At 39.2% G+C, this 12,580-nt stretch overlaps 1 pseudogene; it reads right to left on the minus strand.

Annotated features, from left to right (window-relative positions):
* Window positions 1–1,120: 1,120 nt before the first annotated feature.
* LOC133992254 (general transcription factor II-I repeat domain-containing protein 2-like) lies at window positions 1,121–2,262 on the minus strand (annotated as a pseudogene).
* Window positions 2,263–12,580: the final 10,318 nt, after the last annotated feature.

Consider the following 12,580-nt stretch of genomic DNA (forward strand, 5'->3'; position numbering starts at 1 on the left):
CTGTTATTAAACTCAGAACAAACTGAAGTTATTGTGCTTGGCCCTAAACACCTCAGAAACACATTATCCAATGATATAACTACTCTGGATGGCATTACTTTGGCCTCCAGTACTACTGTAAGGAACCTAGGAGTTATATTTGACCAGGATCTGTCCTTTAAATCCCATATAAAACACATTTCAAGGACTGCCTATTTTCATCTGCGTAACATTTTAAAAATCAGACACATCCTGTCTCAAAATGATGCTGAAAAACTAATCCATGCATTTGTTACTTCAAGGCTGGATTATTGTAATTCATTATTATCAGGCTGCCCTAACAAGTCTCTAAAGACTCTCCAACTGGTCCAGAATGCAGCTGCACGCGTTCGGACAAAAACTAGAAAGAGAGATCACATTACTCATTGGCTTACATTGGCTTCCTGTAAAATGTAGAATTGAATTTAAGATCCTTCTCCTCACTTTTAAAGCTCTTAATGGTCAGGCTCCATCATATCTTAAAGAACTTATAGTACCTTATGTACCTACCAGAACACTGCGCTCCCAGAACGCAGGCCTACTTGTGGTACCTAGTATCTCTAAAAGTAGAATGGGAGGCAGAGCCTTCAGTTATCAGGCTCCTCTCCTGTGGAACCATCTCCCAGATTCGGTCCGGAGGGCAGACACCCTCTCTACATTTAAGAGTAGGCTTAAAACTTTCCTTTTTGATAAAGCTTATAGTTAGCCAGCTCCTAGTTTATGCTGCTATAGGCTTAGACTGCCGGGGGACTCCTACCTCCATGATGCACTGAGCTCCTCTCTCCTCCTCTCTCTCTCTCTCTATCCATCCATCTATATCCAATAACATTCATGTACTATTAATGCATTCAATAATAATCCCCGGAGTTGTCTGTGCTTTCTCGTCTCACAGGTAATCTGGGCCTGTAGACGTCCGGGTGACAGATTCCAGTCCCGGACCTTCTAGCTTCAATGTTGATTTTCAGTGTGCTTCTCTCTCTCTCCTATTCTTCCTCTCTCTCCTCTCTACCCCAACCGGTCGAGGCAGATGTTCTCCCACTTTGAGCCTGGTTCTGTCTGAGGTTTCTTCACTTTTAAAGAGAGTTTTTTCTTGCTACTGTCGCTAAGTGCTTGCTCATGTGGGAATGTTGGGCCTTTAATAATAAAACCTGAAGTGTACGGTTTAGAACCTGCTCTATGTGTAAAGTCTCTTGAGATGACTTTGTTGTGATTTGGCGCTATACAAATAAAGATTGATTGATACGGTACGTCTCCATGCTCCAAGCCCATCTCCTGCAAAAACAGCTGGAACTGACGGTGATTCAGGCCACGCGCCCGAATGAAGTTCACTGTTTTCATTACCGTGGTCACGATAATATCCATGCCCAGCACCTTCCCACACAAAGCTTCTTGATGGATAATGCAATGATACGTTATCAGAGGCGTGTGACAGTTACTTTTTTCCATTTTCTCCTTCATTAGTCCAACCAAGCCCGCTTTTCCTCCAAACATTGCAGGTGCACCGTCTGTAGTTAATCACGCCAACTTTTCCCAGGGCAATGCATTTTTATTTATGGACTTCTCCACTACATTAAAAATGTCCCGTCCCGTTGTGGTCCCATGCATGGCAGCTAGATTCAACAGCTCCTCGGTGACAGAGAGGTCCGACTTAACGCCTCTAATAAAAATGGATAGCTGCGCTGTATCCTTGTTGTCTGTGCTTTCATCAACAGCTAATGAAAAAGCTATGTAGCTGCCTGTCTCTTCGGCCAGCTGTGTTGCCAGGTTTCCTGCTAGTTCCATAACTCGGTCCGCAATGGTTTTTCTTGATAAACTGACATTTTTAAAAGTCTGTATCTGGTCGGGACACACCTGCACACAGACCTTTAGCATGCACTGCTTCAAAAAGGCACCATCTGCAAAAGCATTTGAAGTTTGGGCGATTTCTTCAGCCACAATAAAGCTAGCTTTCACTGCCACAGTGTTTTTGGTTGTGGTTTTCGTGAACACATTCTGCTCCAATCGTAGTTTGCCTTTTAATTCTTGAACAATTTGTTGTTTTTCTGGAAGGCCAACTTTGGCATACTTAGCTCCGTGTTTGGTGACAAAATGCCGACGTAGATTGTACTCTTTGATAACCGACACTCCCTCCTCATAACACAAAAGACACACCAGTTTTTCTCCTTGAAGCACAAACATGTATTCGCCTTCCCATCTTTCTTGAAACAGCCTTCCATCTGCATCAACTTTTCTCTTCCTGGACATTTTGGGATCATTATTATTTCTCAATTCCACTTGTTGAAAATCGCATTGATGTGGATACACTGCAATCTAGTGGCAGGATGCCGTCACTTCGCGGGTAACATGATCAGCATGAATTGTGGGAAATGTAGTTTATGGTCAATGCATGCTTTTGACTTATTAATTTTTAATACAATCAGACCTTTCAAATTCTCCCGGCCTACATAAAATGACGTGGCTGGCCACATTTGGCTCGCGGGCCTTGCGTTTGACACATATGCTTAGGGCTAAGATATTAGCCTTTTAATCATAAGAAAATTTACATAATTATTATTAAGAAAAGTCATTTTTGACACAGTGTTTATATAGTCAGGAATTAAAACACATATGTTAATCTATTCTGACTATGTAGCCACAAAAGCTAAAGTGGCTTTTGAAAAATAAGTCTGCAACATACATTCCTATACATGTTGACAGATTTCAAGTGTAAACCATTTAACAATTAAACATTAGGTATCTAAATTTAGAGCTCTCTGATTACCAAAATACAAATCAAAGCTGGTTACGAAGTTATGTGCAGAACGTGGTCCTGGCAACTGAGTGCAAAGATACAATTTTGATGACAAACTGAAAATACAGTATTGTACATCCTTATATTTCAAGTGTCAAAAAACTTTTTCAAAACACTTTTCACACATTTTTTTCCTCAACTTTTTTAAAGAGATATTTCACAACATTCTATTTTCTAACCCCAAAATAGCAACAGTTGGAAGTAGTAAAAGACATAAAAACAGCATGCCATTTTTTAAAAAGCAAACTACTCATCAAATGGCTTCAACTGCCTTCCAGTAAGAGTAACCCCCTAGGTCACTATTGACGATGACGATGACTATAACGTGCAAGTAGAGTTTTCAGTGCTTGATTTTTTTTTGAGAGTCTGTTTCTATCAAGCTCCATGATGATCTTCTGCAAAGCTTCAAAGGTGTATCTCAGCTCTGGAGGGTAGCTGAGGTTCAGAGCGTATACAAGTGCGAACAACATGACCACAGCAAGTGGTATATTTCCCAACTCATCCAGAACTTTCACACCCTCCAGAATGACACCTACATCTTCTGGTTCATCATCTGGCTCTGCACCTTCTTTGCGAATGGCAAAGATTTCACACATTCTCTCCATCACTGCAGCTTCACTGCTTTCACCATCTGTGTCCTTCACAGGAGAAAAAATAAAAAGGGGGGGGGGGCTAGAGAATGTATATAGAGATATGTTATACGACTCCCATTTTAAGTCATATAAACATTACTGCTATCATTTATTTAATTTCCGTGGTGAAAGATTCTATAATTACTTTGTCTTTTTCTAAGTAAATAACTGGTTTGTTTACAGATGTCAGAATAAGGACTAGAGAATAAAAACTAAATTACATACCATGTATTCTTTAACAAGATTCTCGGGCTCTTCGTTCAGGTACACACACAGGGCTTTGATGATGCACTCTCTCCTGACATCAATGGCGTAGGTCTAAGTATGTAGGCTAGACAAAGAAACCACAAAAAATAAATAAAAAAGGAAAAACATTTTAATCAACAGTAGATATTGATAATCTTAATTACCTAAGGATGTATAGCATTTCTCTCAGTGAAAATACAGTGCTGTCTAAATTTCATTATATTGTTGTCTGACCCTCAATATAATGACAATAAAGCTACTAAACTAAACTGTTAGTGGAACAACTGGTATGAGTGAAAAGTGTTTGGATGCATGGTGACATTCAGATATATCAATGCACTCTAATAAAACACCTGGTAATGAAAACAAATATTAAAAATGCCAAAGGTCAATGACTAACTGTTGATAACATTTCTGTGTTTCGCCCCTTAAAACAGGGAGAAATAATCACGAGTGTAAGGTGATGGTGTTTCCTCAGTGAGAACTTTACTCTAATAAGTTTAGCAAATATACAAAGTACTTTGCATGCAAATAAGAACAATATCAACAAGAACATCCACAATAAAACAAATAACCTAACTTTAGTGGAAAACAAATATAAAGTCAAGAGACTAAACAAATTATGAAAAACTGTAATGATTACTCTTTGTTATAGCAATAGAAGCACTATCCATTGCATTGAAAACATCTCAATTTTTACAGGGAATACAACTAGGTGGGACAAAAAAACCATTGTGTGTCACTGTACGCAGATGACCTTTTGGTATATGTGACTGACCCAGTGGCATCCTTTCCTACAATTGAGTTGATTTTAAAGGAATTTCAAAGCAGCTCGTTGGAGGTTTGCAGTTAACTTTCTCAGACCTCTTGCCAGAAGAATCACCTTTACAGCAGTCACATAACTGATACAAAGAGTAATTACAAGTAGTAATAGTTATACAATAAGCATATTCATAAGCATTAATTTGAAAAATAGCAATGCAGAAGTTTTAGGTAGTTCCTTTTGATTACAGTAACACAGATATCACATCTTAGCTAGGAACCAGTAAGCTATAGCCTTTGAAGGTCATCTGAAGTCAAGTTCCCATAGTATTTGCATAGGTCAAGACAGACAAGCAGTAGCCTACAGGTTGATTGACAGGGTTATGGCTTAGTGTTGACATGACAGTGCAAGTGAAAATTACGCCTTCAAAACCACAGTATTATAATAATTTAATAATAATAAAAAAACACAAAATACCCTTCACCATTAATGTCAATGTTGACCTCTTCAAAGGGCCTCTGCGCGTTGCAGGCCTGCTTTTCCTCCCACTCGTCTGGAGATAGGGTGACTAGCTTTGGATTTGTTAAGGCCAGGGTTCTGGTTACTGCATCTCGGTTTTCCAATGTCCTTGTCAGCATGTAATAAGTTGAATTCCACTAGGTTGGGCAGTCCTTCTTGAGATGCAACTCTGGCAACCCCAACCGGTTTTGAGTGACCCTCAGTTTCTCAGAGGCAGCTATTCAACTATTGCCTTTACTTTGCCCACTATAGATTTAATGGCACAAATGCTGCCATGTACAATTAGGTTCAGGGTGTGGGCATGGAAGGCTTTTACAACATTGTCAGAAAGACAGTCAGAAACTTAATCTGCAATGCTCCACTCCCTTGTAACGCTTAAAGGTTGGTCTGTTGCCTGTTTCAAAACACAGCAAAACTGATCAATTCTTGAATGTCTATGTAGGTTTGCAGTGGACCCACTTTTGGTCAAGAGGTTCACTTTGCAAATTTTACACAATGCAGCTATTTTTGAAATCTGATTAAACTGTGTCTCATCATTCACTGTTTGACTCTATATGATAAGGGGAGAATGACTAATAGGTATGGTAGGGGAAACTTAAAGTTTAGTCAAAATGCATTTTTGTGTGCGTGTGTGTGTGTGTGTGTGTGTGCGCCTGTGTGTGTACACCTCCCTAATAAAAGCTGAGTCCTGTCCAGGAGCAGGTTACTGTTAGTTTCAGAAGAAAACAACACTGAAAAAATCTAAAAGTTGTTATATAAAAGATCAATTCATTTGTAAACCAAACGTTCATTTTGCATTGCAATACATTTTCAGGTGCAGTAAAGGGGGAAAAAAGGATTTTTTATGGGAGACGCAATGGGCTTTTAACTCACTCCAATGTAAACCCATTCACTTCATTATTAGATGTCATGAGACCAATTATGTCTTTATAAAGGGACATTTTCCCTCTTAGGAGGTTGGGTGGATGGCTAGATAGTTAGAAAAAAGTGGACTTTCCTGCAGGAGGCTGATGTTCCCCTTCCACTTCCAACCGCAAGTGTCACATTTCCAACCACGATTCAGGACAGTTTTTTGTTGAGGTGTTTACTATTGCCATGATAACGTTTCAAGTGATCATTTTAACCCAAACCACAAGCTTTCCCTAAACCTAACCGAGAGGTTTTTGTGCCTGAATCTAACCAGACCACACTAGTTGCTCTGAGTGTGTAATATTGCCACAGATAGTTCTACATTGGATTTGGTTGAAAGCCCAGTGTGTCGCTATATAGACGCCAAAGGGTGCTTTGTTGTGTGTCTGCATGAGACACCAGAAGGGTGTGACAAAGCATCAATATTTCACCACCTGGGATGAAAACGGGCTGAGAACAAGTTGTAATAACCTAAATAATGTGTGTGTGGGCTGCAGTGAGACCAGTAGCAGCCACTGTTTTCTCAAAGCAGATACCACCAGCAGTAGTAAAAACAGTAGTTAGAAAAAGTCTCAAAAGTGTTTACAAAATTAGATGTGTTATAAATAATTCTATGAGCTCTTTACAATGTTCTCTTTTCTCCTTTTGGACTCAGCGTGAAGACTGGAGGTGTAGATGACGCTGTCACATTGGCACTGACTGACTGGCCGAGGTTGTTTAGCTGCAGCAAAAGCACAACTGCTGCAATCTGTCTTGAGCTTTTAGAAATAAGGGAAGGGTCAGAAGGATATTCAGAGGCCTGGAGGCAAAACACCACTAATCACCTGCTGAGCCCTGTCCTCTTAAAGTGGACACATGTGTCCATGCCAGGCTCAGTGTCCATTAAAGGACATGAAAAATGAAAGGGAGTCAACACATCATTTGTCTCTGATTGGACCACCATGACTGCAGCACAGTAAATTATTCAAAAAGTTGTATTTTTGAGTTGGCACCTATCCTGTCTGCAGTGTCGGGGAACGTTACTTTTAAAAGTAACTAATTACATTACTAAATTATCGCCATTAAAAAGTTACTAGTTACATTACAGCATTACCTTCTGAGAGCATCAGTGGCAGATCTTGTTGTCTTGTTAACATCTCTGGGCAATTGAAATGAAAGCAACTGGACTTGTTATATATCTGTGAAGACGCTTCGCCTCTTATCCAAGGGGCTTCATCAGTTCATGCATGTTAAACTCTTACAGTCAAGTTATTTATAAATTGCAGAAAAGGCGCCCACATCTAATAGAACTCTTCAGCTTTGCTTTTTACTATATATTTTTCTAATGCCAGACACGGACAGTTCATCACACAAGAATTCCAATGCATGTGCAAATGGCATTAAAGTCTCCTAAAACTTTAATTTGACCCACTGCTGGTTGCACAAATTTGACTTATACACAGTTATATATAGTAGTTATATATTAATATAAAAAATTATATTTTAGATAGATACAGTAGATAGATAGATAGATAGATAGATAGATAGATAGATAGATAGATAGATAGATAGATAGATAGATAGATAGATAGATAGATAGATAGATAGATAGATAGATAGATACTTTATTGTCATAGCACATAAGGCAAGGCAGATTTATTTATATAGCGCGTTTCATACATAGGGGCAAACATATGCCCACGTACAAGTTATAAAACTACATATAAGCATTTCCATATATTTTGTTATATTTTATTTTTTTACATAAAAACAAAATATCAGCTAATTTAAGTGTAAGAATTGGAAGCATAAAAACATACAATTAAAAAAAAAACCCAATTATAATAAGAAACAACAAAACTTTGTTTAGTATTCCCAGCAGCAGACATGAAAAGAAATATAAGAGGCAGCAAGCATGCTTGTCTTTAAATTAAACAAGTGCTGAACAGGCCACAAAGAGCATCAGTCTCTTTCTCATTAATTTGTCTGTAATCAGCTTCAGTAAAAACCAAATGAGATGAACAGTTCAAGGGCTCGGAGAACACAAGGAACCTTCCAGCAAACTTCAAGTGGGTTTTGATCTTCTTCTCTGTAACCACAATATCAAGCAGCTGTGGCTTTTAAATATCAAAATTACAACCTCTCTCTGTGTGTGCTGTGTTATTACACAGTAGAGCAGGCACAGACTACACTTGTTCAAAGAGGCACACAGCCCTGCATGGACTCTAATGAGGTTCCTCTCTCAGGGCTTGTTTTCCAGGCTTAGACGCCATAACTTAACTGGTTCTTCACCTTCTCCACTGTTTTTTCTCTCTTTTTTTCTGTTTTAGCCATATTAGCAGCATGGGTTAATGGAGTATGTCAGTTAGTTTGTGATAAAACACAACATCATCATCATCATATCTTATTTTGAGCAAGACTGAGTGCATCCTAAGTGACCTTACTCATCCTTTACACAATAGACTCCAACAAAGCCACCGGGGCAGGGGAAGGATGCTCCAAAGGAAAATAAAAACCAGCAGGTTTAGCAAGTCGTTTGTCCACTCAGCAATTAGACGTTTAAATGGAAAACAGTTCAAAACAAAGACTTGATGGACATATGTGTATCTATTTCTTTGTTTTTAATGTCTGTATCTGCACTTTCACCACCTGAATTTCCATCTTTGGGATATTAAAGTTGACTCTGACTTTAACTTTTGACTTTTGGCAAATGTATTGAAGGACTTGCGCCATGTAAGCATAATATCAACTGAAATGTTAACTAGATTTTGTTACTGACAATATTCATACATACATACAAACATTATAATTGTGGTGGTGCACATTTCCAAATAAAATTTTAAAAGACCACACAGTCATTTACACACATACACACACAGTCTGAGACCTTTGTGTCCCATTGTGTCTCCAATAGGACTATTGATAAATCATCTTGCTTTTTCTTATTTACTGATAATTATTATGCTGTTATTTCTTTTTCTGGAATCCACTTTTGCACACACATCCGACTGGGAGGAGACTCCGGGGTAGACCCAGAATATGCTGGAGGGATTACATATCTCTCCTGGCCTGGGAACGCCTTGAGATCCTCGAGGAGGAGCTGATGGGTGTTGCTGGGGAGAAGGATGTTTGGGTTCCATTGTTCAACCTAATGCCACCTCAACCTGGACATGGATAAACTGCAGAAAATGGATGGATGGATGGAATCCAGTTTAGAGAGCGGTTCAGTCCCAACAAATCCGATGTAGACTTAATTGCGGAAACCCTTTTCATAAGATGATGGTGACATAAGAAGTATTATACTATTCTGGTCAAAATACATGTATAGTTCCAACATGTAACTCCCCCCTAAAACTACAAATTATTATTTTACATTTAGCAAAGCAATACTATGTGTTAATAAGTGAGCTTTAGAGATGGTTGGTGTGTCATTTTTGTGTACAGAACAAGGCTAGCTGTTTGAACAACTCTCCCAGTCTGTAGCAGAACATCTCAATCAGAAAGAAAGTGAATGAGTGGTTCCAAAAATGTTGAACTCCTGCTGAATTCCCTTACATCCCTCACAATGAATTTTTAACATGCTGAAATTTAGAATTCATCTTCCCTTCATGACTAAATTGCTAGATTGGCGTGTGGTCGCCATTCTGCTGCTTGAGCTATAATTCTGTTTGCTCCTTACTCGCTCTCAGCCTCCTCTAAAGTGGAAAAACACATAGACACCCTAAACTGTTTCCAACGACACAAAGTGAGCCTGATCCATGTAACATACTGGGCCTTAGTGGTCCTCACCCCAGTCCTCTGGTGGTTTGTGTGGTTTTCTCACTCTTCTATAATTAGTTGCACGCTCCACCCTTAATGTTACTTTCTTTTCATATATTAAAGTATTGCTGACATGCTCATCAAAAAAAATTACAGGCTCTCATCTGCACTTTTGGTCAGGTCATTTAGCCTCTCAGTGAGCTGGACACTTGCCCCTTTCAGCTCCACATCCTGCAGATAGAGACAGCTGCCAGACCAGGGCAGCTTACACCAAATCCATATCTGCCCAGTGCGTCGTCTGCAAACAGAAAGTGTTTCACAGCATTTTCTTTCCCTTTTTTTCATTCCTAACATCCCAAGCAGTCCTGAAAACAAAAAGAGGAACAGACAGTCTGCCGGTGTTTGCTGTTGGTTAACCTACACTTTCGATAATTGACTAAAAACAAAGGTGAAACATGATCAGTGGTTGCACCTTGTTAGTTTTATAGCTGTTTTATTTTTTATGGATGTTCATGGAAAAACATAAGACAGTCATTAGACCTGCAATACTGACTGTGGACACAGCATGAGGACAGGAAATCAACCATGATGTCTGTGCTTGATAGTGGAAATATCTTATCTTCTCATGCTGCTTATTCCATATTAAAACTGAAATGTCTGGCACAACTGGCTAACTGTTGATGCTCCACCATAAATAGGCCAACTGAACACAAAGAGACTGCCTCCCATTACTTTGCATCATATAAGTGGAATGAATTGCAAAGGAATTTGAAAGTTGAACATCTCATCCCCTTAGGTGAATTTAAACGTTACATTTTGGACCTTTTAGAGATGTGTGTTATTGTTTCTGATGCTGTTTGTGTGTCTTATCTCTCTCTTTCTTATTTCTTCTGCTACTCAAGTCTCTCTTTAGAAGCAGATTTTGATGTCAATGAGACTACATGATTAAATAAAGGTAATAACTAATCATGAAAATAATAATTCTGTATCAAATTCCTTGTACATCATAGTGTTGCATCCCTTGATGAGCAAATCTAAAAACTGAATCAGCTGAAATTCTAACAGAACCATTTGGAGCTATATTGAAGAGTCTGATCAGTTGTTGTGAGTGGCTCACTACGAATATGGTCTCAATTTAGGACTCACTTCAAACATAGAAAAGCTATGTCCTCTCTCCCAATCTCGGCTAATGTACTCTTCCCACCCTCACTCATGGACACAGCCTTTAAGTTATGGTTCAGGAATGGTCTGAAACGGGTGAAGGATCTTTTCAAGGACGGTTTGTTCATTTCTTTTGAGCAGCTTGTAGGCGAGTAAAATATTCCCAGATCACAGTCATTAAGATATCTGCAGGTGCGTGGCTTTTTTCGTAAGCACTTTCCTTCCTTTCCATCACTCCCACCAAATGACTGGATGGATGAGTGTTTGGGTGGAGATCCGGACCAAAGAGGGGGAGTGAGCAGACTTTATGAGAGAATTCAAATGATAGCCTCTCCTTCACTTAATAATATTAGGGCAGCGTGGGAGGAGGAACTGGGATTTGAAGTTTCAGATGATTCCTGGGAAAGTGCAATTAGGAGAGTACACTCAAGTTCAATTTGTATCAGACATGGTTTGCTCCAGTTCAAAGTGCTCCACAGACTCCATTTGTCTAAAAGTAAACTGGCCAGGATATATCCAGAGGTGGATCCGACTTGCTCCCGATGCTCCCAGGCTCCGGCCACCCTCTATCACATGTTTTGGGCATGCCCTAAGTTGGTACAGTTTTGGTCCTCAATTTGTGACACATTCTCATATATCTGCAACAAAGAGATAAGCCTTGCTCCTGAAATCGCATTGTTCGGTGTGGCCCCTGCTGAGGTGGCGATATCTAGGGCACTAATCGGATGCCATCGCCTTTCATCCCTACTAGCCAGGCGCCTTATTTTGTGCTCAGTGTATCAGTGAATTACACATTTTATCGTTGCATATAGTACAACAGTATAATTTCTCTAGATTATAGATTAGATTAGATCCATGGCTCCTACTTGGGTTCATAGATGTTCTACCATTACTGGTCATTACAAAGGCCAATATAATGCTTTACCAAACTTACATTACATCCATATTGGTTGATTCCACACATGATTTCAAGATAAGGTAAGGTAAGGCAAGTAAAATAAGTCCTTTAGTTTCGAGCAGCTGTGCCACACCTGATATAGACCATTTAGAGTCAAGACAAAGCGAACCCGAAACAACTCCAGTCAATAACCTATGACGAGTGTGTGTTGCAAGACTCAACTCATGTCTCAACTCAACTCAAGTCTGGGGCTCATCTCTCAGTACTTTTGCTGCTTCATATTAAAAACGTTCCAATGACAAACAAAGAAAGTATTTTATTGTGAATAATTTATAGGAAATGCAATGAGTTTATCCAGCATTTTGCAGCTACAACTTTGACTAATAGTCACAGCTATTATGTATACAGTCAGCTGCATTTGAACTTAAAACAAGCACATCATCAGTTAAAATACACACCTTCAAGAAGGTAGCCTTGTTGTAATGGAGATGCTATGCTGGGCTGACGTGCCAAATCACACTGAGTCAAGCCAAGCCAGCACATGAGCATGGAAATGGCCTATGTGTGTCTGCATTTAGGATCACCTGCTCTGCCCCACATTACACATGAAGACAATAGTAACAAAGTAAGCATCCTCAAGAAAAAACAAAAACAAGCAGTACAATAATACAGCAAGAATATCCACTATTCAGTATATGTAACCATGTAAGCAAGACAAGGCAATGAAAAGGTAGCCTGTCTCACAACCCCCTATAATATCACTTCTAAGAGTGTCAAACTATTGCTTTAATTATAGATTCTATAAACACTGTGTTTCCTTGACTGAAACCATACCATAGTGACCATGCGCAAACATTGCAGAAGGCAAGAATTACAATATAAATGTAAATGCTCTGGATCAAAAG

Source organism: Scomber scombrus, chromosome 12 (assembly GCF_963691925.1).
Source record: "Scomber scombrus chromosome 12, fScoSco1.1, whole genome shotgun sequence".
Taxonomy (NCBI): domain Eukaryota; kingdom Metazoa; phylum Chordata; class Actinopteri; order Scombriformes; family Scombridae; genus Scomber; species Scomber scombrus.